Source organism: Microcaecilia unicolor, chromosome 5 (assembly GCF_901765095.1).
Source record: "Microcaecilia unicolor chromosome 5, aMicUni1.1, whole genome shotgun sequence".
NCBI classification, from domain to species: domain Eukaryota; kingdom Metazoa; phylum Chordata; class Amphibia; order Gymnophiona; family Siphonopidae; genus Microcaecilia; species Microcaecilia unicolor.
The window spans coordinates 39,045,077-39,057,987 of record NC_044035.1 but is presented as its reverse complement, the minus strand read 5'-3'; positions in this window follow the sequence as shown (position 1 = coordinate 39,057,987).

The following is a 12,911-nucleotide window of genomic DNA, read 5'->3' as shown; positions in this document are numbered from 1 at the left end:
GGACATTGTAGAGAAGTCCCACCTCCAATCTGGCAGCCCCTGTGCTGCCTTGGAGGAGAGAGGCCTCTTAAATGGAGAGAATCACCCTAGTGAAGCTGGAAATAATCCCGTAGCCAGGACTAGCCCAGCAGGGGATACAATATTCTTTGATACCGAGGATGTGTCTCCAGGAGCTTCTGCCCAGGAGAGAAGGGTTAGGATGGCTGTTGTAGTTGGTAATTCAATTGTTAAGCATGTAGATAACTAGGTGGCTGGTGAATGTGAGGATTACCTTGTGACTTGCCTGCCTGGTGTGAAGGTGGCAGATCTCACGCATTACCTAGATAGGATTTTAGATAGTGCTGGGGAGCAGCCTGCTGTCATGGTACATGTAGGTACCAATGACATAGGAAAATGTGGGAGGGAGGTTCTGGAAGCCAAATTTAGGCTCCTAGGTAGAAAGATGAAATCCAGATCCTCTAGGGTAGCATTTTCAGACATGAATTGCTGTTTGCTCATTCCAAAAATACTAGGACTAGGGGGCATGCAATGAAGCTACAAAGTAGTACATTTAAATGAATCAGAGAAAAAGTTTCTTCGCTCAACGTATAATTACTCTGGAATTTGTTGCCAGATAATGTGGTAAAAGCAGTTAGCTTAGCGGGGTTTAATAAAGATTTGGATAGGTTCCTAAAAAAAAAAGTCCATAGACCATTATTATGTTTCAACAGTTTTTATTGATGACAAATCAGAAAATACAACTTTACTATAACACATTAAGAGCTTGTTTGACATGAACTCCACAGATACACATCCTTATTAATAGTCATCAAATTTTCACATTTAACCCCTCCCCCCTTCACCTATTAGTTCCAACATTTTATTGATGACACTTCAAAGAGGTATTTCCATTAACCTAAATACATCGATGTTCAAAAATGTCATGACCGCTTGATTAATTAGAGGTTATAGTTGGTCATTAAACTTTAACTATTATCCTTTCCCCCACCCCTCCCCATTGAGCTCAACATTGTTATCAGCAGTGGTACATGAGATGTCAACATATTCTGATTATATATATTACACAATCTAGCTTATCATATAACTGCATATCTTAGAATTGTTCATCACCTTTAATCTCTTCCCCCTCCTTCCCCCCTCCCCTCGTCTCCTTAATGTTCTACAGCTCACCCTCCCCTCATACTGTTATACATCCAATTCCTGTTATGTTCATATTAAAATATCGCTCTTCACTCTCAATACTCCCTTGATAATATTATACTACTCTTGTAAGGTGTTCATTACTAAACTACGAGCCCTGCTACTTAAGGCTTGAACATAGGGTTGCCCAGAATTCTTTTTTCCGGTTTAAAGTTCCTCTGGCTTCTTTAGCTTCTCACGTTACTAATAAATGTAAACTATTGCGCCAATGCCAATATGATGGCCTTTCTTTTTGTATCCAGTATTGCATTATACACTGTTTCCCTATTATACATGCTTTATATATAAATTGGCGTTCCTGTCGTCTCCATAGACCATTATTAAAATGGACTTGGGAAAATCCACTGCTTATTTCTAGGATAAGCAGCATAAAATGTATTGTACTGTTTTGGGATCTTGCAGTACTTGTGACCTGGATTGGCTACTGTTGGAAAATGGGCTTGATGGGCCTTTGATCTGTCCCATTATGGCAACACTTATGTACTTATGTATTTATATATCGTTGGAGTTGCCGTCAAAGCCCACTCCTGTCCATCTATAATCGGCACACAGACTGTGAAAGTCTGCCCTGTTTTGCCTTATTTGGAACACAGACTGTAGATGTCCACCCAGTACTGGTCTTCCGTATGCCTGTAATTCTGGGCAAAGGCTGTCAAAATGAAATGAAATTAGGATAAGAGGAAATTCTTGCTTATTAGTCATCCTGGTAAGCAGATTACTATAGATATCATCTTCTTGTGGAAGAGGGGGAGTAACCTAGTGGTTAGTGCAGTGGACTTTGATCCTGGCGAACTGAGTTCAATTCCCACTGCAGCTCCTTGTGACTCTGGGCAAATCACTTAAGCCTCCATTGCCCCTGGTACAAAATAAGTACCTGAATATATGTAAACCACTTTGAATGTAGTTGCAAAAACCTCAGAAAGGCTGTATATCAAGTCCCATTTCCCTTTCCCTTTCTTAATGGAGTTACTTAAAAACTTGAATCTCAGCTGACGATATTGGGTGTGATTTTGGATAGTTCCTTAACCTTTGAATCTTATGTACAAATGTCAACTGAAATGGTTAGATTATCATGGAAATTTAGACGTATTAGATTTTGTTTTCAATACTGAGTTTTTCAACTGATTGTTCAGACTTTATTGATGGTACACCTGGATTATTGCAATATCATATATGTTGGTTGTAATGCAGCTATTCAGCGGTGCTTGCAGACAATATAGAATACTACAGGATGCCTGGTTTGCAAAGTTTCTAAATTTAATAGTGCTAAGTCTTGCTTTGAAAACTTCATTGGTTGTGATGTTCAATATTTAAAATGTGTTGTTTTGCTTTCTTGATACTCTATGGCCTGGCTCCACAATACATGGTCCCTCAGATCAATATGCTTGATAAAAATTATATAGCAGTTCTAGACACTTCCAGAGGTTTCAATTTCCATCGCCTAAGGGGATTGATTGTCTATATAACAGAATTAGAATTAACATTCTCCTATCAGATAACTAAGTGGTAGAATGAGTTACCAATACCAACATGTATATGCTACCAATCTAGCTATGCACTATTTCAAAAATCTTTGAAAGCTTGGTTATTTTGCAAGTTTGCCTAATCATGTATGGTTGTTCTACTATTTTGCTTTTTTTTTTGACTAGGATATTTTAATTGGTAGCTTCTACAAATTTGTATTGTTTATTTTTCTAAATTTTGCCTTACCTCTTGATGTTCTGTGAGCCACACTAATCTAGTCCTTGTTATGAGCAGCAGTGTAGCCAGGTTTAGCGGACAGTGGACTGCTGCTAGTGCCAGCACGTATTTTAAATGTGACAGATCGTGTAAAAAATAGGTGCCAGTGCCGTTGGAAGTCCATTTGGGAGAGCGGCTTCTCCCCTGGTGACCCATCTAGCTATGCCTCTGGGTATGAGCAGCACACAAGCATCGACTGTAATGTAATGTATTATGCCTCCCCTATCCCTCCTTTCCTCTAGGGTATACATATTCAGGTCCTCAAGCCTCTTCTTATACGACTTTTGGTGCAAACCCCATACCACATTTGTCGCTTTTCTCTGGACCGCTACTTAACCTCAGGAATAAGCAGTGGCTTTCTCCAGGTCTGCTTTAATAGCATTATATGGACTTTTCCTACAGGAATTTGTCCAAACCTTTTTTAAACCCAGCTTTATTAACTGCTTTTACCACTTGCTCCAGCAGTGAGCTCCAGAATTTAACTATATGTACTGTGAAAAAAAAATATTTTCTTCTATTTGTTTTAAATGTGCTACTATGTAACTTTATGGCGTGTCCCCTAGTATTTGCACTTTTTTTGAAAGAGTAAACAATCAATTCATGTTCACCTGTTTTATTCCAATTAGGATCTTATAGATCTCTATCATATTTCCCCTTAGCTGTCTCTTCTCCAAGCTGAAGAACTCTAGCCTTTTAAGCCTTTCCTCATATGAGCATTATTCCATCTCCTTAATCATTTTGATCACCCTTCTTTGTACCTTTTTTATCTACAACATCAGTTATGAAATACAGTAATCAGAACTGCATACAATGCTCAAGGTGCAGTCTCACCATGGAGCAATACAGAGGCAGTATAATATTATTTGTTTTAAACTCTATTGCTTTCGTAATAATTCCTCACATTATGTTTGCTTTTTTGGCCACTGCTGCACACTGAGTAGCAATTTCAATGTATTGTCCACAAGGACACCTAAATCCTTCTCCTTGGTGGTGACTCCCAATGTGAAATCTAGCATTATGTAGCTATTATATGGGCTACAATTCCCAATGTGCATCACTTTGCCCTTGACCATCTTAAATTTCATCTGCCAGTACCAGCCAGGATTCCACCCCTGTGGGGGAGCACTTTACAAAACCAGAACACTGTACCAGTGATTTCATAGTAAGAATCCTGAAAGGTAACTTTTAAACAATACAGGAACATAAGACCTTTGAAGTCAGAATGATTGAATATTTTGACACCCAACAGACAGGACTTAACAAAGATCTGGGTTTTCTAGCCCATTATAAACCATAAAGTTGTATTGCTCTGTTTGTCACCCTCCTCTCACCTATCCACCCCCATCCTAAAATGCTTTGATGCTCCTATGCGTATCTCCTATCCAGCCCCACCCTATTAGACTGTCACTGAAATGCTTTGATGTTTCACTTATATATACTGTCATCTACCACATTTGCTTATTTCCAATCTGACGAAGAAGGGCAACCTTCAAAAGCTAATCAAGAAATGTATTAAGTTATGTCCAATAAAAAAGGTATCATCTTATTTTCTTTTCCATGTTTTATTTCTATTGATTACCTTTAAAAGTGGACTAACACGGCTACCACACCTCTCTACTCATCTGCCATTTGGATGCCCACTCTTTCAGTTTCCCAAGGTCCTCCTGCAATCACATACAGTCTGTATGTCATTTAACAAATCTGAATAAATTTGTGTTATCTGCAAATTTGATCACCTCACTCATCGGTCCCATTTCTAGATCATTTATAAACATGTTAACAAGTACCAGTCCCAATACAGATCCTTGTGGCACTCCACTATTCACTGTCCTCCATGAGAGAATTGGCCATTTAATCCTACTCTTTCTATTTTTAACCAGTCCCCAGTCCACAATAGAACATTTCCTTCTATCCCATGGCCTTTAATTTTCTCAGAAGTCTCTCATGAGGAACTTTGTCAAAAGCTTTCTGAAAATCTAGATACACCACATCAACTGGCTCACCTTTAACCACATGATCAGCGGTCTTCACTATTTTTTAATCAGGGCCCCTTTGGATCCACGTGAGCTGAAGGGGAGCTGCTAGATATCTTTCCATGTATCACGCAGGGCCCCAACACTGCTGACAAGCATGTGTCAATGACATCCATTCCTTCTAGCCCATCTTAGTGGGCTAGAAGGACACACAAAAAAGGACACACAAAAAAGGACACACACTAGATATCATAACAAACAAATTCAAACCGGACTCAACAATCATACTCACTGACACAAGATGGACACCTACATTATGGTCAGACCACCATAAAGCAAATGTCTCTCTCTGCTGGCGAAAAACACACATAAACACAATCAATAAACATGAGCGAACAACATACACAACGAGAGGAAAAATAGACCCCACAACATTCTGGCAACAGATCTACCAGAACGAATGGTCAACAAATGCTGACACCATCCAATTCCTCCAAGAATGGGACGATTTATGTACAACAACACTAGACAAAATCGCCCCAATCCAAACCAGAACATCGCACAGGAAAAAATCAAATCCATGGTTCACCGAAGAGCTGAAAAAACTTAAAACACAAGTCAGGAAACTAGAACGCGTATGGAACAAAAAGAGAGACGAACAAACACTAAATGCCTGGAAATTACTTCGGAGAAAATACAAATACACCATAAAACAGACTAAAAGACTACATTACAAAACAATAATAGGACCAAACTACAAAGACACACATAAACTCTTCAACCTTGTGAACAAACTGTTAGACACCACACCAGTCACAAACAACGGCAAAGACATACCAGATGTGGACAACCTTGCAAAATACTTCAAGGAGAAAATTATACAATTACGACTCAAAATACCCGCTAGCCCTATTGAATACGCCACACTTCTAGATTGTCTAGATCCAGAAGAAGAAACATACCCAGCCGACAGAACCTGGACCGAATTCGAACTACTATCAGAAGACCTCATCTCTAAAACACTTAAAAGATTTGCCAAATCCCACTGCAAACTAGACATATGCCCAAATAACCTCATGAAATCTGCTCCTCAACAATTCATAGTAGACCTAACGAACCACGTAAACTTCATGCTACAAAACAGACTTTTCCCAAAAGAAAAAGGAAAAATCTTACTCACCCCAATTCCTAAGGATACAAAGAAAAGCACGAGCGAAATAACCAATTACAGGCCAGTAGCATCCATACCACTAATAACCAAAATAACTGAAGGAATGGTAACGAAACAACTCACAAACTATCTAAACAAACACTCAGTACTGCATGATGCCCAATCAGGATTCCGATCAAATCATAGCACAGAAACGGTATTAGTCACCCTTATGACTAAATTTAAACAAATAATTGCAACTGGAAACAATATACTCCTCCTACAATTTGACATGTCAAGTGCCTTCGATATGGTTGACCACGGAATCCTATTACACATACTTGAATATTTTGGCATTGGAGGAAATGTCCTGAACTGGTTCAAGGGGTTCCTAACCCAGCGTTCGTATCAAGTTACATCAAATTCAACCACATCTAATGCATGGACACCTGAATGTGGAGTACCACAAGGATCACCCCACTCACCAACCATTTTCAACCTAATGATGATCCCTTTGGCAAAACTCCTATCAAACCATAACCTCAACCCATATATATACGCCGATGATGTAACAATATACATCCCTTTCAAACAAGACATCAAAGAAATCTACAACGAAATCAATCAAAGTCTACACATCATGAACACATGGGCAGATGCATTTCGTCTGAAATTAAATGCAGAAAAAACTCAATGCCTGATACTCACCTCCCAATACAACACGAATGAATTTACCGCTATAACACACCAAAATTAAACCTTCCAATCTCAGAAACGCTAAAAATCCTTGGAGTCATTATCGACCAATACAACCAAAAAGATGTTCTACTGCATGTGGAAACTGAAAAGAATAAGACCATTCTTCCCAAGATCCGTCTTTCGCTGCCTAGTGCAATCCATCTGGATTACTGCAACTCACTATACGCAGGTTGCAAAGAGCAAATACTGAGGAAACTTCAAACAGCCCAGAACACAGCAGCCAGACTCATCTTCGGAAAACCTTACGAGAGAAGCTACACTGGCTTCCACTCAAGGAACGCATTACTTTTAAAGTATGCACATTAATCCACAAAATCATTCACAGTGAAGCTCCAGCCTACATGTCTGAGTTAATAGACTTACCACCCAGAAACGCCAAAAGATCATCCCGAACTTTCCTCAACCTCCACTTCCCTAATTGCAAGGGCATAAAATACAAGACGCTACACGCGTCAACCTTTTCTCACGTGGGCACGCAGTTCTGGAATGCACTGCCGCGCAACCAGAGAACGATCTACAAGCAAACCTCCTTCCGCAAATTATTGAAGACCCATCTTTTTGAAAAAATTTACGGAAAAAAACAAAACACATAAAGTCCACACTCACTGTTCACTAATGCATCAATACATCCACTTCTGAACTCTCATCCCCCGTAATCTCACCTCACTCATACCTTTACTCACAGAAATATGTATACCATACATAATGCCGTTTTAACTTCCCGCTGTCTCCTTCCAATGTTTAAAGGTTTTGTTCCAGTGTTATATTCCTTAACAATACTTTGATAGTCTTGCATAACTCTTCACAATGTAATCCTTAACCAAGTTGTAACAAATTGTATTTCCATCATTCATATCGTATTGTAAGCCACACTGAGCCTGCAAAAAGGTGGGAAAATGTGGGATACAAATGCAATAAATAATAATAATAATAGTGTAGGTATACTTTTCAATGAGGTAAGCTTGTCCTTTAAGTATGCAGTTCTTCCCTATCTACTATCCTCTTTATGTTGCGAACTTTAATAGAGAGGCAGAGAGCAGCAAAGAAAAATATTGTAGTGTCCTGCATGGTGTGGCACGGACTGCATCACTGGGTCTCACCGCTCTTGTACCCCATATTGAAGAAAAAAAACCCCTCCCAAGTATGGATCTGATTCTGGTCAGGGATTTTCAACTCTCCAGTTCTGGAATGCACAAAGCAACCAAGTTCCAAAACAGGAAGGCTTTTATTCAGCAAAAAAAAAGATCATTCAATAATCAGAGTTAAAAGTACAAAGTCCTTGGGAAAATCATCAAGCCCCATCTCTGTGGGGTTTCTGCCTCCCCAAGCATCAAGTACAGTTTATCAGCACTCACCCATATGGGTCAAAACACAGCATAGATCCTTATAACATATTGGCTCAGGACTCAAAAGGAAAAAGCCCCAAATGTTTCGTAACAACAAGTTCATTATTAAGCACCTCACTCACTGCTTTCACTAGGCTTTGCCACCAAAAGGATTTATGCAAAATAACACAGGAAAATTTTAACATTTCTTTCAGCAACAAACTTTCAGTCTGAGTCCATGACAGTACATATGTTTGAAACATTTCCAGGATGCAGCCTAGAGTTGTATCCTTAGTGTACCTCCTATTGACCAGGTATTCTCACTAACCTGATCCCAGCTACAGGGCTATGACTGCCAGAAACAGTATCTGCAAACTCCACATGTCTGAAGTTCTGGGTTCTTCAGGAGAAATTCCCATATTATCCTTCACTGGCAGCTGTCCCCCTTCCAGAACAAACTCCATCTGTTTGGACAGTTGCCCTCTGACCCCCCCCCCCTTTAGGTAGGTCACTCCCTGTCTCACTACAGCATTTTCCCCCAGTGAGGACCGGGCTCTAGTTCCTCTCTCTTCCCCAGCTTCCTGGCTCTGCATTAACTTTGGGGGTCCTCCTTGACTCAGGTTGGGTAGCCCCTTTACACCTGCAGCCAAATTGTCCGTGAGGAAACTCCATTCTCCCCTTACTCTGGCTTCAGCAGGCTTTCTATATTGGTGTTTTCCTTTATAGGACGGGCCACTCCCTCCCCTCTCCTCAGCCTCACTTTGATTCTCAACTATACTGTTTAGTGAGCCAGGGGAACTAGGCTGGCGGTACGGTCTCAGATCCAAAATGGATGCACGGCAATTTTCATTTTGCCGCACATCCATTTTCAGCAAAAATTTTAAAAAGGTATTTTTTACAGGTGCGCTGAAAAATGATTCTGAATGCACCCAAAACACATGTCTATACTAGTGCAGGTAAGTTTTCAGCATGCCTTAGTAAAAGGGCCCCTAAAGTGTCCTTGGAGGAGTGTAGAGGATCACTCTGTTTTTCAGGTACTCGGGGCCATTTCCTTTAATAGCCTTGAAGATCAGACATAGAGTTTTAAATTTAGCCCTGTATTGTACTGGTAGCCAGTGAAGTTTTTGCAAAAATGATGTGATGTGATCACGTTGCTTGCAACTTTCTATTAGTCTTGCTGCAGCATTCTAAATCAATTGGAGCTGGTGCAGGCCCTTTGTAGTCAGTCCGTTGTAGAGTGCATTACAGTAATCCAGTCATGATGTTATTATAGCATGCACAACTGGGATAAGATTTACCTTCTCGATGTAAGGAGAGAGGCAGTGTATGGTCGATGTATGAGGTTAAATGTATGAGGTTAAATCTCTAAATAAGAGATCTAAAAGTACATAGATGCTAACCTTTAAGGACACATTAAAGTAGCTTTTAAAGTATATCTTTGGGTGAAAAGTTAACAGGTGCTCAGGAATAAAGTATCTTCAAAATATAGTGACAAAATGCTGAAATTAGAATAACCTAATACAGAAATTGTGCTAAAGGCAGAATATACACGAGATAAATTTGTGTATAGCAGAAATTTATTATATGCAAATCTGACTCATGCACACTGATTGGTAATCCTGAAAACTTGATTGGCAAGGTGTGCCTCCAGGAAAGGGTTGAGAAACAGTGAACTACGGGACACTTCGTGAAGTTAATAGGTAACCCTTTCAAAACCTTTTTTTTTTTTCACTCAATACAGAATTACGTTGTGCAATTTATTTGGTGCTAGATGTGGTGATAGCAGCTAACAAGGGGCTCCTTTTACAAAGTGACAATAGTCATACTGCTGCTTTGTCGTGTGACAATCCGGCACTACTGCTGGGATACTGCAGGAGCCTGGCAGTAGGTAGTGCCTGCCGCCAACGCGCAACATTTTTAGCACTGAAAAAATACTTCTATTTTTTTAGTGCCACGGGCTTACCTGATAGTAATCAGGCAGCCCCGCACGCTGCCCGGTTATTGCCGGGTCAGCACAGGAGCCCTTACCGCCTCCTAAATAGGTGACAGAAAGGACTCCCCTGGGAAATGGCTGCTCAGCAAGTGGTCCACTTAGCACAAGGCCATTTCCTTTAAAAAAAAAAAACTTTTACCCTCTGGGCAGGGGGGGTAGCCAGACACCCAATTTTGGGTGGGCCTGGGCCCAAGATGGGTGGGCAGAAGAACTCCGCCCTGTTGCACAAGTGATTTGGTCTCTCCCTCTCTCACCTGCATGCCATATGGTCTCTCAAACATCCCCCCTCCACCGCATACCTTTTAAATAGCAGATTTTCACCGGCAGCGAACAGCAACTAATACACACTGCATGTTGGCCCCACAGCCTTCCCTCTGATCCAACTTCCTGTTTCTGCATAGGCAGGAATACATCACAGAGAAGGCTTTGGGGCCAGTGTGAGCAGTATGTATCACTCTCTGCTCGCGAAGATCTGTTATTTGCACTACTGGGTGGGCCTAAGCCCAAAGTGGGAGGGCCTGGGCCCACCCAGGCCCACCCTTGGCTACGCCACTGCCTCTGGGGTAAAAGGAGGCCTCGGCACGCAGCAAAATCCATGCACTGACGCTACCGCAGGGTCTCTTTTACTGCAGCTTTGTAAAAGAGGCCCATAGCTGGGTAACAAGTTCCTGGAGGAATAGTCAATAAACCACTAATAGCCAGCTATGAAAGCAACTGCTTATTCCTGGGTATAAATAACAAGGAATAGATCTATTTTTGGGGATCCTGCCAAGAACATGTGACCTGGAATTGCCAGTGGTGGAAACAGGATGCTGGGCTTCATGGACATTTGGTCTGACTCATTATTGGGGGGGGGGTTTCTTATATTTATTTATTTTTATTTGTTACATTTGTATCCAAGTAACAAATCGTCACAGGGAATCTTCCGCTGAAATATGAATATTCGCAACTCACAACCAGCGGGTATAATAAGTCAATCGTGAAACATTAAATGAGAACTGAGGAAGAGGGAACTTCAGACCAGTACCACCTTTTTAATCAATAAAGTGATCATTATGTGGTAACAATGACATAATCATTGATCCCTTACCTTCCTCCTCCCTTAACAATGTGTCTATACTTCATAACGGTGCTGTATCAACAATAAAAAACTAACACCACAGCTACTTAGCTTGTTACTTGTTACTGCTCCGATCGGGGGCTCCACAACGGTCCCGTTTCACCGACTAGGGCTTCATCAGGGGAAGAGCTCCCTGTAACACCGACCTGTGGTGAGCACCTAAAAAAAACAACTCGAATTCAGTATCTCATATACTTCACCGATCAACATCCCCCAAGAACTAACAAAGAAGCCAGATCAAACTTATCGGGCAAGCCAGTAAAGCCGCCAAGAATCAATAGCGCCACAGTGCCCCGCAAGCTCCTAACGCTTTTAAACACAGCCGCGGGGAACAGCTGATTGAACATACTCATACGTCACATCCAGTGTGCAATGAAAGAAACTTTAGACTTAAGCCCCAACCCAACAACAAATGCTCACAAATAAACTACACTGTTTGAGCCCACCATACTTTATAAACAAGTAATCTCACTTAGTGGAGGAATAAACAAAGGTCCAGAACAATATAAGAATGTGTGAACACATAAACATCCACATGCACATACACACACACATATAGTGCAAAAACATATTGTTGACACCTCCCACCTGACTAACCATCCTAACTCCTAAAACTATAAATTAATGTGTGGAGTTTTGTATCCCACATTTTCCCACCTTTTTGCGGGCTCAATGTGGCTTACATATAACCGTTAACAGTGTTAGCTGATTACGGTTTGAACAAATACATAGTATGAATGAATACAAAATGATACTGTGTAGTTTATTTGTGAGCATTTCCTCACTGGCCTCCCACTCAGCCATCTATCCCCCCATCAATCCACTCAGAACTCTGCCGCACGTCTTATATTCCGCCAGAACCGATATACTCATATCACCCCTCTCCTCAAGTCACTTCACTGGCTTCCGATCAGATACCGCATCCAATTCAAGCTTCTCCTCCTTACTTACAAATGCACCCGGTCTGCTGCTCCTCCCTACCTCTCTACCCTCATCTCCCCCTACGTTCCTGCCCGTAACCTCCGCTCACACGACAAATCGCTCCTCTCAGTACCCTTCTCCACCACTGCCAACTCCAGGCTCCGCTCATTTTGCCTTGCCTCACCCTATGCCTGGAACAGTCTTCCTGAATCCCTACGCCAAGCCCCCTCCCTACCCATCTTCAAATCCTTGCTTAAAGCTCACCTCTTCAATGCTGCTTTCGGAACCTAACCTTTCGAACATATAGGTTGCCCCAATCTGTCTGACCTTTCAGATTAACTGTACATTTGTCTTTTAGATTGTAAGCTCTTCGAGCAGGGACTGTCTTTCCATGTTAAATTGTACAGCGCTGCGTAACCCTAGTAGCGCTTTAGAAATGTTAAGTAGTAGTAGTAGTATAAATGAGGTATATGTATGGTAGGAAACAGTTGGGGGAACTTAGAGAGGGAAAGGGGGAAGAAGAGTCAGGTAATGTCCAATGCAGTCTTTGGTTATGTTGTGTCGCAAGTGACCGGTATTTTTATGTCGGGTCATTGGGGTATGCTCTTCTGAACAGGTCTGTCTTTAGTACTTTCCGAAAATTTAGGTGGTCGAGCGTAGTTTTTACTGTTTTTGGCAATGCGTTCCATAGTTGTGCGCTTAGGTAGGAAAAGCTGGTTGCATAGGTGGA